This window comes from Micropterus salmoides, unplaced genomic scaffold (assembly GCF_014851395.1).
Source record: "Micropterus salmoides isolate LMB-PRFRI ecotype aquatic unplaced genomic scaffold, ASM1485139v1 Ms_hic_scaffold_2, whole genome shotgun sequence".
In the NCBI taxonomy this organism is placed as follows: Eukaryota; Metazoa; Chordata; class Actinopteri; order Centrarchiformes; family Centrarchidae; genus Micropterus; species Micropterus salmoides.
The window spans coordinates 30,080,926-30,093,336 of record NW_024041150.1 but is presented as its reverse complement, the minus strand read 5'-3'; the positions used below and the strand labels follow the sequence as shown (position 1 = coordinate 30,093,336).

Sequence of the window (12,411 nt, the reverse complement as noted above, 5' to 3'; positions counted from 1 at the left end):
GTTGTTCAACTGCAGTTCTATGGTATCGAAAAAATAAAAAGGTAAGAAATAGAAGCACATGGTGTTTTTATTTTCATTATATACATTTGAACATGTGTTTAGAATTTCAAACTTTGCCATAACATTTCCAATTTACATAATAGGGGACAGCTGTAGCCTTACTTATCATTACTGTTCAAATTGTAAACTGTAATTTAGGCTACCTACTGAAAATAATATGTGCTGGTCACTTAGCAGAATAAGATGAAACATGTACAAATTGGAAAAACATGAAATAACCACTGTAGGAGGGTAGGAAAAGAATTTAATGTTAATAAATTTTTCTTTTTGAAGAGTAAAAGCTATGACTTTTTCAGTGAACTGAAGTTCTTTCCCTCGTGATCCTGCCTGACAAGTACCAGGACACATGCAAGGTGATCTCCTATGGGGATCCTTCCACATCAGATGCTGGTTGGAATAACGGTCCTGTTGAAGACAGTGCCATCAAACATAGTTACAGACTACATTGTAATGTAAATATCATTCAGTGACATGTAATATGGTACAACATAGGCAGCAAATTTGTGTAACATACCTAGACCTCTTCTGACTTGTCTCTGCAACAAGTCTGATGTGGCTGGTGCAGGTACAGGGGGCACCAAACCAAGCTGTCTGGGGTCATCTGGGAGGAGCCTCCTCCTTCTAGGCATCCCTACTCCACTTGTGAGTCTGTTCTTCACAATCCAGCTTTGCAACTCGGAAATGTATCCGTAGGTTTTTTCAGATTTCAAGGCATACCGTTGAAATCTGAAATACATACTTCTGTGTACATGAGCAGTAAGCATAAATATTACTAATATACATCAGTGTGAAAAAGTATAGCCACACTACCTGAATCGCAGATAGTTGTGAACATCTTTCTGCCACCTCTTATCGAGAACTATATCCACTAAAGCTTTGTGGCACTGGGAGTCTCTCTGGATCCATATCTTTCCCCGCATTTGATCCGATTCAAGGTGTCCGTGTTTGCAACTTCCCATAGTCCAGGTGTGAATGTTGCAGACATGGTGAAGGATGCCAACCCATAATGCCTGCAAAACATAAAAATGCACTATAAATATGTCCTTAATATAGCAATTAATGAAATTACTCAAAGATATAATAAAATTGTGTGCCTACAAGAAACTGCCCATGTGTGTCGGCAGTCTTGCAACACCACCAAAAATGGTTGACTACAGTGGGGGAAAAAAGTATTTGACCCCTTGCTGATTTTGCAGGTTTGCCCACTTACAAAGAATGCAACAATCTACAATTTTAATCATATGTACATTCTAACAGTGAAAGACAGAATCCCAAAGAAAATTCCAGAAAATCACATCATATGAATTTATTAAAATTGATAACCATCTGATGAGGAAAAACAAGTATTTGACCCCCTGGACAAACAGCATGTTAATATTTTGTAGAAAAGCCATTATTGGCCAGTTTGTGCACATTTCGGCAGGGATGTTGGCCCACTCCTCCCTGCAGACAGCCTCCAAATCATTCAGGTTCCGAGGTTGTCGCCTGGCAACTCGAATTTTAAGCTCCCTCCAAAGATTTTCAATTGGATTCAGGTCTGGAGACTGGCTAGGCCACTCCAGAACCTTGATGTGCTTCTTCTTCAGCCACTCTTTTGTTGCTTTGGCGGTGTGCTTACGGTCGTTGTCGTGCTGAAACACCCATCCTCGACCCATCTTCAGCTCTCTCACTGAGGGAAGGAGATGTTGGTCCAGAATTCCACGATACATGGCCCCGTCCATCCTCCCCTCAATACGATGGAGTTGTCCCGTCCCCTTGGCTGAAAAGCACCCCCAAAGCATGATGTTGCCACCACCATGCTTGACGGTGGGGATGGTGTTCTTTGGGTTGTACTCGGTGTTCTTTGCCCTCCAAACACGACGAGTTGAGTTGAGGCCAAAAAGTTCTATTTTGGTCTCATCTGACCACATCACCTTCTTCCAGGCCTCTTCTGAGTCGTCCAGGTGGTGAATGGCAAACTTCATGCGGGCCTGTACATGTTTCTTCTTGAGCAGGGGGACCTTGCGTGCGCTGCAGGATTTCAATCCATGACGGCGTAGTGTGTTACCAACCGTTTCTTTTGTAACTGTTGTCCCAGCTGCCTTCAGTTGATTCATCAGTTCCCCCCTTGTGGTTTTGGGATGATTCCTCACCGTTCGCATGATCAGGGACACCCCACGAGGCGAGATCTTGTGTGGAGGCCCAGACCGAGGGAGGTTGGCGGTGGTGTGGTGCTTCTTCCATTTCCTGATAACTGCACCGACAGTTGATCTTTTCTCTCCAAGTTGCTTTCCGATTCTCTTGTAGCCCATCCCAGCCTTGTGCAGATCAACAATCTTGTCCCTGATGTCCGTAGAAAGCTCTTTGGTCTTGCCCATGGTGGTGATGTTGGATGCTGGTTGTTTGGGTGTTGACAGGTGTCTTTTATACAGGTAACGAGGTGAGGCAGGTGTATTTGATGTAGATAATTGGTTGGGATTGGGGCTGTGTCTTAAAGAAAGACTAACTGGCTTGTAGGAGCCAGAATACTTGCTGTTTGGTAGCGGGTCATATACTTGTTTTTCCTCATCAGATGGTTATCAATTTTTATAAATTCATATGATGTGATTTTCTGGAATTTTCTTTGGGATTCTGTCTTTCACTGTTAGAATGTACATATGATTAAAATTGTAGATTGTTGCATTCTTTGTAAGTGGGCAAACCTGCAAAATCAGCAAGGGGTCAAATACTTTTTTCCCCCACTGTATGTCCTTCAGCCAGTTGAAGGAGGATGGACTCTCACATGAATACTTACTCATAAGGGTACCAATCTGGGCATGAGCATCTGTGCAGATCTCCACTAGCTTTATCTCTGATGTAAGCTTGTCCAGTCTGGATGAAACCCTCCTTCTCCATGATGACATAGTTCCATGATATTTGCCGCTTGTCTATGGTGGCAACATGAATGATCTCCTTGGTGTCATTCTCCATGGTGGTGTAGCTGCAGTATTGTGCACAGTGACCAGGAGAGTCATTTCTGCCATCCATTGATTTTTTTTTAAATATAATTCAACAGAAAAACAGTTATTAGTTGTTTCCATACTGTCATTGCTTAGTGTATTCAATAGCTATGTTACATAATACAGTATCAACTACACACCTAGGACAACAACATCTTACGCTTGAAGGCCACAAAGAACCTCTGTCCTTCTCTCTTCCCAGAAGGCCTTTATTGTATTGACGCAGTAAGTGTCCTGAATGGAGAAGAAAGTGTTCCTGTTCACCATCCCCATGTTCATGAATTTGAACCAGATGGCAACCTTTGCGTAGTTGTTGCCAGACAACAAAATGTTGGTGGACAAGAGTAAATCTCCAGCTTGCATCCCAAACTTCACAGGCTGGGAATTTCACCTCCACAAGTTGTGTCCATTAGGACAGATCTAAAAGTCACAGAGAAGAAACATTTGCTTTTGTCATGTACAGCACTGGCTTTTGGTATAACCTTTCATTTTATACTAATTTAAAGTTGTGATATTCTGTGACTGTCTGGACTTACCCATTCGATAGTAGCTGCTGTGCCCTTGGTGGTGATGTTGATCTCAAAGGGTGCAACAGAGTTGCACGGCGCACCAGTCCTCAGAAGGCCAGTGCATTTATCCACAGGCAGGATCAGAAATGTAGCCAGTTGTCTTAAGCAGTTCTCGTACACTATGGAGGCTCTGACACCTATGATGTCATCTTCACAAAGGACACTCTGTGGTTCTGGGAAAACAGGGTCATGATCACAGGGAGAAGGCTCATCAGGAGCGTCTTCATGTGCAGGCAAGGAAGTCCATCGATAGAGTGTGCTTTCTTCAGTGCTCCACCCACCAAAAATCTGTAGTAAACAAACACCACAAAACAATTGCAAATTGAGACTGACAAATAACACACCGTATAGAAATCGGTGGAAGATCCTCTTTATCAGAGCTGAAACCATTCTGTCCATCATGTCTTTCAAGGGAGTAAGATGAAGCTTTATCTGCCCGATCAATTATTTAGATAATGACAACTTTCAGATAAAAACAAGTTCTCAAATAATATCACTGAAAAATAATACAATTAGGAAGTACTACTTACACACTGTTCATTGGGTCATTGAAAACATTTTCCTCCAAGTCCTATTCAACAATGCTCATGTCATGTAAGCTGCAAAAAACATATTACAAATATATATTATGAACATTTGGAAAAAAGCAATACAGGGCTAAAAGTTATGATGTGTACATGTTACCTTTGTTCAAGGCCCTGAATTTCTGTGGCTTCTGGAATGACATCAAGATGCTCATCTCTGTAAAGAATAACCAGAGCAAGTTGTGTAAATCCCACATATGCTCATTCAACAGTAGATATAGACCAAAAATAAAATAACCCACTATTACAAACTAATCATAAAGTTCATGTTTCTAATCAAAGCTATTAGGACAAAATTAATATATTGTTATGCATGACTTACTGGTCTGTTCCACTAGAAGCACCAATGCTAGACAATGCTGGAGCTGGGACTTGCAAAGCTTTTCTCTTCAAGGGAGTCGATGTTGCAGGACCTGTCTCGTAGCTGGAGAAACAGCAGCAGCCTCAATAAATGAAGTGCTACATGACTGTAATACATTACTGTACTGTAATCCACAATGTGTTACATCTTTGTAGCGTTTTCTCATCTGGCCTAATAAACTGAACATCCTAAAAACTATCACATCTAGTGCAAGTATGATCACCGACAGACAACATGGAAAACGTAAGCCAAGAGTGTGTAAAAATGTCCCTGTTTCTGTACCACAGTCCATTATAAAACCACATCATGGGTAAGTTTAGAAAGCCATAGTCAGGTGAGGATCAAGGGTACTCTACAATATAACACAAATAAGTACTGAGTGCCATAATTTTAGCTTGTGGTAACCTTTGTATGCACCCTAGAAGCAATACAAACAAATACGTTGTTTCTAATGTAAATTCTGACAATAAGCATAATTAGTCACTTGATAGGCACAGTGTTGTTATTGTAATGCTGTTAGCAGTAAAAATAAATGTCCCCCACGGCAGTAAACATTTAGCTTGCTAATCTGAGTCACCATGCTCCATGCAATGTTACGGTTTTTTAGCTCATTGTAATCATCAGCTGATTGTCTCACAAACACAAAAGACACATTTCTGTTCACTAAACGAAGCCGAAGCGCTGGAGAACAACCTTCGAAATAACAATCCAACTAACGTTACATATTTCTTCTAACAGGGTAGTAAAAGTTTTGCTGGCTAATATGAGCTGTTAGCTGTAGGCTAACTTGCTGTTTTGCGGTCAATAATACTAATCAGCTGATTGTCTCACGAACGTAACCGGCACATTTATCCCCACATAGCGAAGCCATAACACAGCGAGGGAGAAGAACCACATGAAACTATCCAACTACATATTTTACACCACTGACAAGGGAAAAGTCACTTCTCACGGTGTCTATGGCTAGCTTCTGGCTAATGCTAACATTATCAAACAAGTTTTCATTTGCAATGCTAAAGTTGGAATAACATTACCTTACCTGTCCAAAAATATTTTTCCCTCATTAGAACCTTCTTCCATCTGGGAAAAGCCACACCGATGTTTACCCGTGATTTCTGCCTGCGTCGCTTCTGTATAAGTCTGGCTTCATCATGCTTTCGCTTCTTCGAAGCAGATTCACCCTCCTTCGGCTCTTGTGCTAAATAATAGCTGTGGTCCTCCATTTGTCCAAAATTCCACTACTAATAAAGGAGAGCTTCTACTACTACCTAGTAGTTAGAAACGTACAACTTCTTCTTGTTCTTGCTCCTACTTCTTCTGCTGCTACTTCTTCTGTTGCTTCTCTTTCAAGGTAGTGACGAAAGTGCTGTTTGTTCGCTGTAGGCTACGGTAGAAACATGATGACACAATATGTCGACCTCCACAGCAGGGGGTGCCTCCTGTATGTAGATATAAATAGCTCATTCTAAGGTAATAAAAACATAAGGGTTCATTATGCAAGGTCTTTATACACCACTGAAAACATAGTTATGGATATTATATTGCATTTCTGTCAATAGATCCTGAGATATATTATACACTGAACCTTTAACTAGTAACTATAGGCTATTTATGTTATATTAAGTTGTTGCAGTTAAACTGCCACAACTGCCAACACGGCTGAGGGTGCAACTGTGTGTACACATTGTCACAGTTAGCCATGGTTTTCGTTCACTTTCGGTGTCATGAACCTGGAACGCTTTGATGTGGGAAGTCGGAAGTTCCAACTGAACGCAGCATAACTCCTTCAAAACTTTCTACCAATCATAACACTCTTCCATATCCACACTGAAGATAGTATCAGTCATCGGCTGCTCGACCTGACTTAGTGGGCGGGCCACAACACGTTGATTGACAGTTAAGGAAGGGGAAGGAAAAAGCAATGACAATAGGTCTGTAAGGAAAAAGCAATGACAATAGGTCTGTAAGGAAAAAGCAATGACAATAGGTCTGTAAGGAAAAAGCAATGACAATAGGTCACTAAGGGAAAAGCAATGACAATAGGTCTCCTTGGGGAAAGGCAAAAGCAAATGTATGTATTTATTCTTTTATTCATTCATTCTTTCTTTGATATATTTCTGTATTTATTTATTTATTCTTTTATTCATTCATTCTTTCTTGCATTTATTTCCCCATTTATTTATTTATTCTTTCATTCAGTTCTGTCACTTTGGATGTTCCATATGTACATAGTCCCTGCTAAAAATAATGAATAAAGAATAAACAGTCACTTTGCACTTGTCATATTAAAGAGAACACAATGTAGGAATGGCTACATTTTATGTATGGCAGTATCATATTTGTGGACAAACAGCAAACTGTTTCACCTTATAAAACGGGTGGCTCAAATCAAGCAATCTGATTGGTTCATAGTACTGACATAATGAGCGTATACAAGGGGTATGACGTCGAATTCCTTTGCACAGATCCGTATCACTCCGACAAACAGGGTTCGAGTTAATAATCTGAGCTTCGTGGGGGTTTCACGCCCCATTTAGACCTGGTATAAAAATGGATCTGATACAGATCTGATAGGCTACAGATCGCAGTTTACCGGCGGCGATAAATAAATAAATAATGAGAGAGAGAGAGAGAGAGAGAGAGAGAGAGAGAGAGAGAGAGGGAGAGAAATCCCCCACGAAACACACACACACACAGCAGGCCACTACTGTTAACTAAGTTTAAGTTTCAATAGCCTGTTCAGCAGACTACTGCTCAAGGAGACACAGTTCCGCCCTTATGGTAGGTAGCTATAACATTAAAGTGCACTGCTGGTCGCCAGCACACAGCAGCAAGCATTTTATCATAGTTCAAGTTACCAAAATCAATCTGACACTGGACAGTTTTTTAGTGGCTGCACAACAAACGGCAACGTGCAAATAGATATAAATAAATAGTTACTAATAATTGTAGCCTTTGATGTATGTTGCTTAGCAACCAACACTGGCAGCCTGGTGGAACTACTTTTTGTATTCATAAAGAAATGTCTGTTGATAAAATAAAGTCAAATTGTAGTGCGTCTGTTAAAACAACCATGTTATAAACCTCTGACATTAGATTATAATAGCTGTAACTGATGTTTTCATTTTACTTTTTTTATGATCTGTGGAGTAAAGTATTTTTACCTTTACTGCAGTCTATGTTAGATGGAGAAAAAGTACTTAAGCCTGTGTTTCTACTCAACTCGACTTCGCAGTTCCTCTTTACACATTTAAAGAAGTGTTGTAAGAGCATAAATTTAGAAACTGTAGCCTAGTCATCACACTGACATCAAAGCTAATGTGTTTGAAAAAGTAAGCTGTCTATTCAAACTAAAACCATTAAAACAGCCACAGAAATGTCAATTTAACATCAAATTTAAGGCCAATATGAGTAAAGTAATTAAATGAAAATCAGAAAGATTTCCTGTTTAGAATAAGTTGGGCATACTTTTAAATGGTTAAGCATTGATCTAGTTTCATTTTAATAACATTTTAACCTTATAATCTTGCCTTTCAGTTAATTGCTTATTTTGTCCCCAGGCTATGAAAGAAGATTAGGGCCACATGTGAAGTTCAGAGATTAAAGTCAGGCTGCGTCCAAAATCACCCACTTCTCACTATGTAGTGGACTATAGTGAGCTCGCCATTTCGTAGCGTTGTCCGAATGTGTAGTGATTATTATACCCCCCATAGTCCACTCAATGTATCCCAGAATGCATTTTGAAAAGTATTATAATAACAACAACCAAGCCCTATAAACCATCTAGAAAAAAGTGATTGGCCGACAGCAATGACGTAATTAACAGCGCCAAAATAATGATCAGAGTAGTGTCCTTAAGTTAAGGATGCAAGGACAGTTAAGTTCCTTAAGTTGTTTTATATGCGGGTGAGCTCACTGGATCGATTGGAGACGTTCTGAAACTAGGGGGCGTTTCCCCTTTGGCCCGGCTCGTTGGGAAATATGTGAACACAACAATCGCACTCTTATCCGGAACAAAACATCCGAGCCAAGATCGCCTAGAAGAGGCCCACAGCAGCAATAGCTGCGGCTGTGTTTGTAAATGTAATGCTCCGTACTTGTGTAGCGCCTTTCTAGTCTTTTCGACCACTCAAAGCGCTTTTACACTACATCTGCATTCACCAGTCACACACATTTATACACTGAGCCTAAGTGCTCAAACGGAAACTAACATTCACACACATTCACTGGCGGAACAGCCGCCAGGGGCAAATCGGGGTTCAGTATCTTGCCCAAGGACACTTCGACACGCAACCAGGGGGGCCAGGGATTGAACCGCCGACCTTCCGATTAACGGCCAATCCGCTTTACCTCCTGAGCCACAGCCGCCCCAACATGGCCTTTCTTTATCCCTTGAGAGGGAAGAATTTAGAAAATTGCATGGCGCTGCGGAGAGCCCCCAGCTGCAGTAGTGCATGGATCATGCGTAATATTTGTAGTAGACCTAAATTTATTAGTTAATTAGTTAATAAATTTATGAGAATTGATACCCAATTATGAATTAAAATTCATAAAATCAAAATTTCCTCGTTAAGGGCACCACCGGAGTTGTTATAATCCTAGAGTCTCCGGACCTCTAGGTAGTTTGAATAATTATACAATTATTACTAGTGATCAGTTAGTTAATAATCGCTCAATTATCTTAAATCAGTCAGTCAGTCTCATATCTAAAGGGTCAATTCTCTTGGCAGGAACTATAAATAGGCAACACACACAGCTCTTGATTATATTACAGTGAATTTATTCTCTAACTAAGGTGATAAAAAGATGGTTGGATACAGGGAACATAAACATTTGCTGAACAATGAGCTTGGAGGTTCGGTTGTGGGAAACATTTGACTCATACGGCATAGAAGAGCTACTGAAAGTAAACTAATGCTATAGTTTAGGAGTTAAAATGGACATCTGATCACAGAACGTGTGTTAAGTCTTACTGCTTGTCGACAGCCTGCTTTTGGCCTGTTGCACGGGTCCCACTCTAGCTGCCGATCCTGGCTTTTTGCTAGGGATTCTCCAGGGTTCTCCGTGTCTGATTGAAACGCCTCCTCCGTCTGTCAATTCGGCTGTTTGCAGGTTTCCTTCGTTGTAGCTGGCGAGACCACGTGGCTTGGTCTGACCTCGGTGAAGTTGGCTCGACGAAAAAGGCTTAAAATGGAACTTGGTCATTCCTGAATTAGTCCAGTGTAACTTAACGGACTGATAACTTTAACAAACAAAAGAAATAAAGAAAATAAAACAAACTGAAGGCAGATCGATGTTGCGGCAATTCAGGTGCGTAGCTTCAGGCGAACAAAGGGCCTGTTTGTTTCGCTGGCCGAGTCTGGACGTCGCCTGGCGAGGCACGCTGTGCGTGCCGAAGCGTCCAGAGGGCCGAGCAGGGTGGAACAGTCAACAGCGAAGAGAAGAGAGCGAGCAGTTCGCGTGTCGCTCTTTTGTTGCCTGGGGCGTGGTTCCCCAGGGGGTGTCTCAGGTTTCCCCAGGGACTGCCTTTCTAAACTTAATGTCTAAAGAAAAGAAATCTATTTGCACGTATTATAATCAAATATTTTCCACAATCGAACCTCAATGGTTGAACGGTTGTACTGTTCTAGGCATTTGGTAACAGGAAACAATTGTCACATTGTTGGTCAGGATATTTATACATTTAACGGCATTTCCGATGAGGGCATGTAATACTTATTTCGTCCACTTGGGGGAGCTCAGGTTACATGAGGAAAGCTTGGATTACATTAGATGAAGGAGTGTCTTGCTTAAAATAAAAACACTGCACAAGTAACTTCTTTTCAGCACTAATAAACAACAGATAGCAACAACAGTTAACATAACTACTCAAATAGAGGCAAACGTAATCAGGTAACTAAAGATTTAATTAAACTTTGAGTCTTTGGAGATTGCAGTCCAGTTCAGTGTCTGGACCATGTCACACCTAGGTGAGACAAGGAGTATCCCTTTGATGTGGTAATAAAACAAAGAATAAGGTCAGTTGCCACGGAAACGTGTGTGGGGGGCCAGTTTTGATAGGCTGTTCAGGGAGATGCCAATGGCTGGCTCGTGTCCCTTTGTCAGTTTAACAGTCAGGCCCCGCGTTATCAGCTTCGGAATCAAAATGGTGCCAGTTTTATGGTCGGGATAGCACTTAGAGAAAGCAACTTTGACCCCTCCCCTTCTTCTCAGGGGAGGAGAAAGGAATTTAGGGTAGCTCCAAATTTATTCAATGTAAAATGCACAAATCCACACCGTTGTTCACTACATATTCATCCAGCCAGAGGGAATGATCACGAACTGTTCACAGTGCGTCGGTCGTACTAGCGACACAACCTGTAGGCTACTGGAGAGGGAGTGGGGCAGTGGAGCATACAGGGCTAGGGACAGGAGATTGCGGAGTGAGTGGCCCGCTGCGGACGGTCAGTGATATTTTAAAATAGTGCGGTGTGAACACGTGACGTATTCAAATTGATTCGGAACAAAATATCTATTCCGGAACAAAACTAAACGGTCCAAGGCTGTATTCGCAACCGCCTACTACATACTACATACTACTGGCAACAGCAGTTTGTAGTATGTACTGTATACTGCATACAGTATGAGGTATAGTATGTAGTATGAAACTGTTAAATAGATTTATTTTGCAGCATGCTGCACCAGGCTTTGCTAGTTTCCGTTTTTCAAAATCGGAACAATAAGAAGAATATAAATGTAAGTACACTTAAAACTCATTCTTTTTTTAAAATCTTATTTATGAGAACAAGGCTGCAGCTGATCTGTAGCAGATGTTTGCTTCGGTATATTGGTGCATAAATAAGAATTATATAAAATAAAAGCAAATAAAAAGCAAGTGCTATAACCACAACTGTAACATTACACTAAAAATGTCTATTTAGAATAATGATAATAATAAAACGACAACAGTCCCCTTTCATTCCACTATTGTTTTATTTATTTTTTTATCAAAGTGCTTTTAAGTTACACAAACCTGTCCATCACGAGCCAGATGTCTCTTTATTTAATGTTACAACATTACTCAGAAGGTAATGACAGAATAACAGCGGTACGAACATTTAAACTGTCTCACAGCTGCGGGTCTTTCCTCTCAAGTTGTTGCTGGACTCATCTGCTGTGTTGGCTGCAGAGGTCTGTGTGGCTGTGAGATCCGTGAGCTGACTGGCCGGCTCATTAGCTTCCCCCACTGCATTTGCAGAGCTTCTCAAACCCGAAAATGTTTAAGCACATTTTCAATTCGTCAACAATTTCCCTAAAAATGTACAAAATTAAAAATGTACACAGTTGATTTCTCGCCTGTTAGAAGTGGATTTAGTGATGAAACAGCCTATGAAAATTGTAAAACAAGTTCTGTTGTTGTCCTCTAAAGAAAAGACAGGTTGTTGTTATTACAGGTCTAGCGCTTTGCATAATGGGCCACAGTACACACAGTAGGTCTGATGCATACCAGAGATTTTTCCGAATCAGTACGCCATCCGGGTATTTTTGGCATACTTCAGATTTTGCTTTTGTTTGCATACTGCATATTACATTTGGGCCAAACTACTACGTACTACTAGTATATTAGGCGGTTTCGAATATAGCCCATGTGTGAAAGCACCCTCAATCTCAGAATTCTGACTTTTTTTCTCAGAACTCAAAAAAAAAAAAATCACATTTTGCCCCAATCCTCTTTCGTACCAGGCTGTGTAGGGGTGTGGAATTAACAAAGATAAATAAATAAATGAATAAATACCCTGGTGGAAAACCAAGGATGGATCAAGACATGTTTCAGAGTTAATGTATTAATTTGTCGGATTTAACAGAGGTTTACAAATAAG

At 40.8% G+C, this 12,411-nt stretch overlaps 2 long non-coding RNA genes across 2 annotated transcripts; both read right to left on the bottom strand.

Moving 5' to 3' along the window:
* Positions 1-332: 332 nt before the first annotated feature.
* On the bottom strand, positions 333-1,176 carry LOC119911498. The gene is made up of 3 exons (XR_005445877.1): positions 1,159-1,176; positions 575-1,070; positions 333-465 (listed from the first exon to the last, which is right to left on the bottom strand). It is a non-coding gene; the product is annotated as an uncharacterized LOC119911498 (long non-coding RNA).
* A 1,673-nt stretch (positions 1,177-2,849) lies between these two features.
* LOC119911496 lies at positions 2,850-3,889 on the bottom strand. Its single transcript, XR_005445876.1, has 3 exons — positions 3,575-3,889; positions 3,179-3,458; positions 2,850-3,055 (listed from the first exon to the last, which is right to left on the bottom strand). It is a non-coding gene; the product is annotated as an uncharacterized LOC119911496 (long non-coding RNA).
* Positions 3,890-12,411: the final 8,522 nt, after the last annotated feature.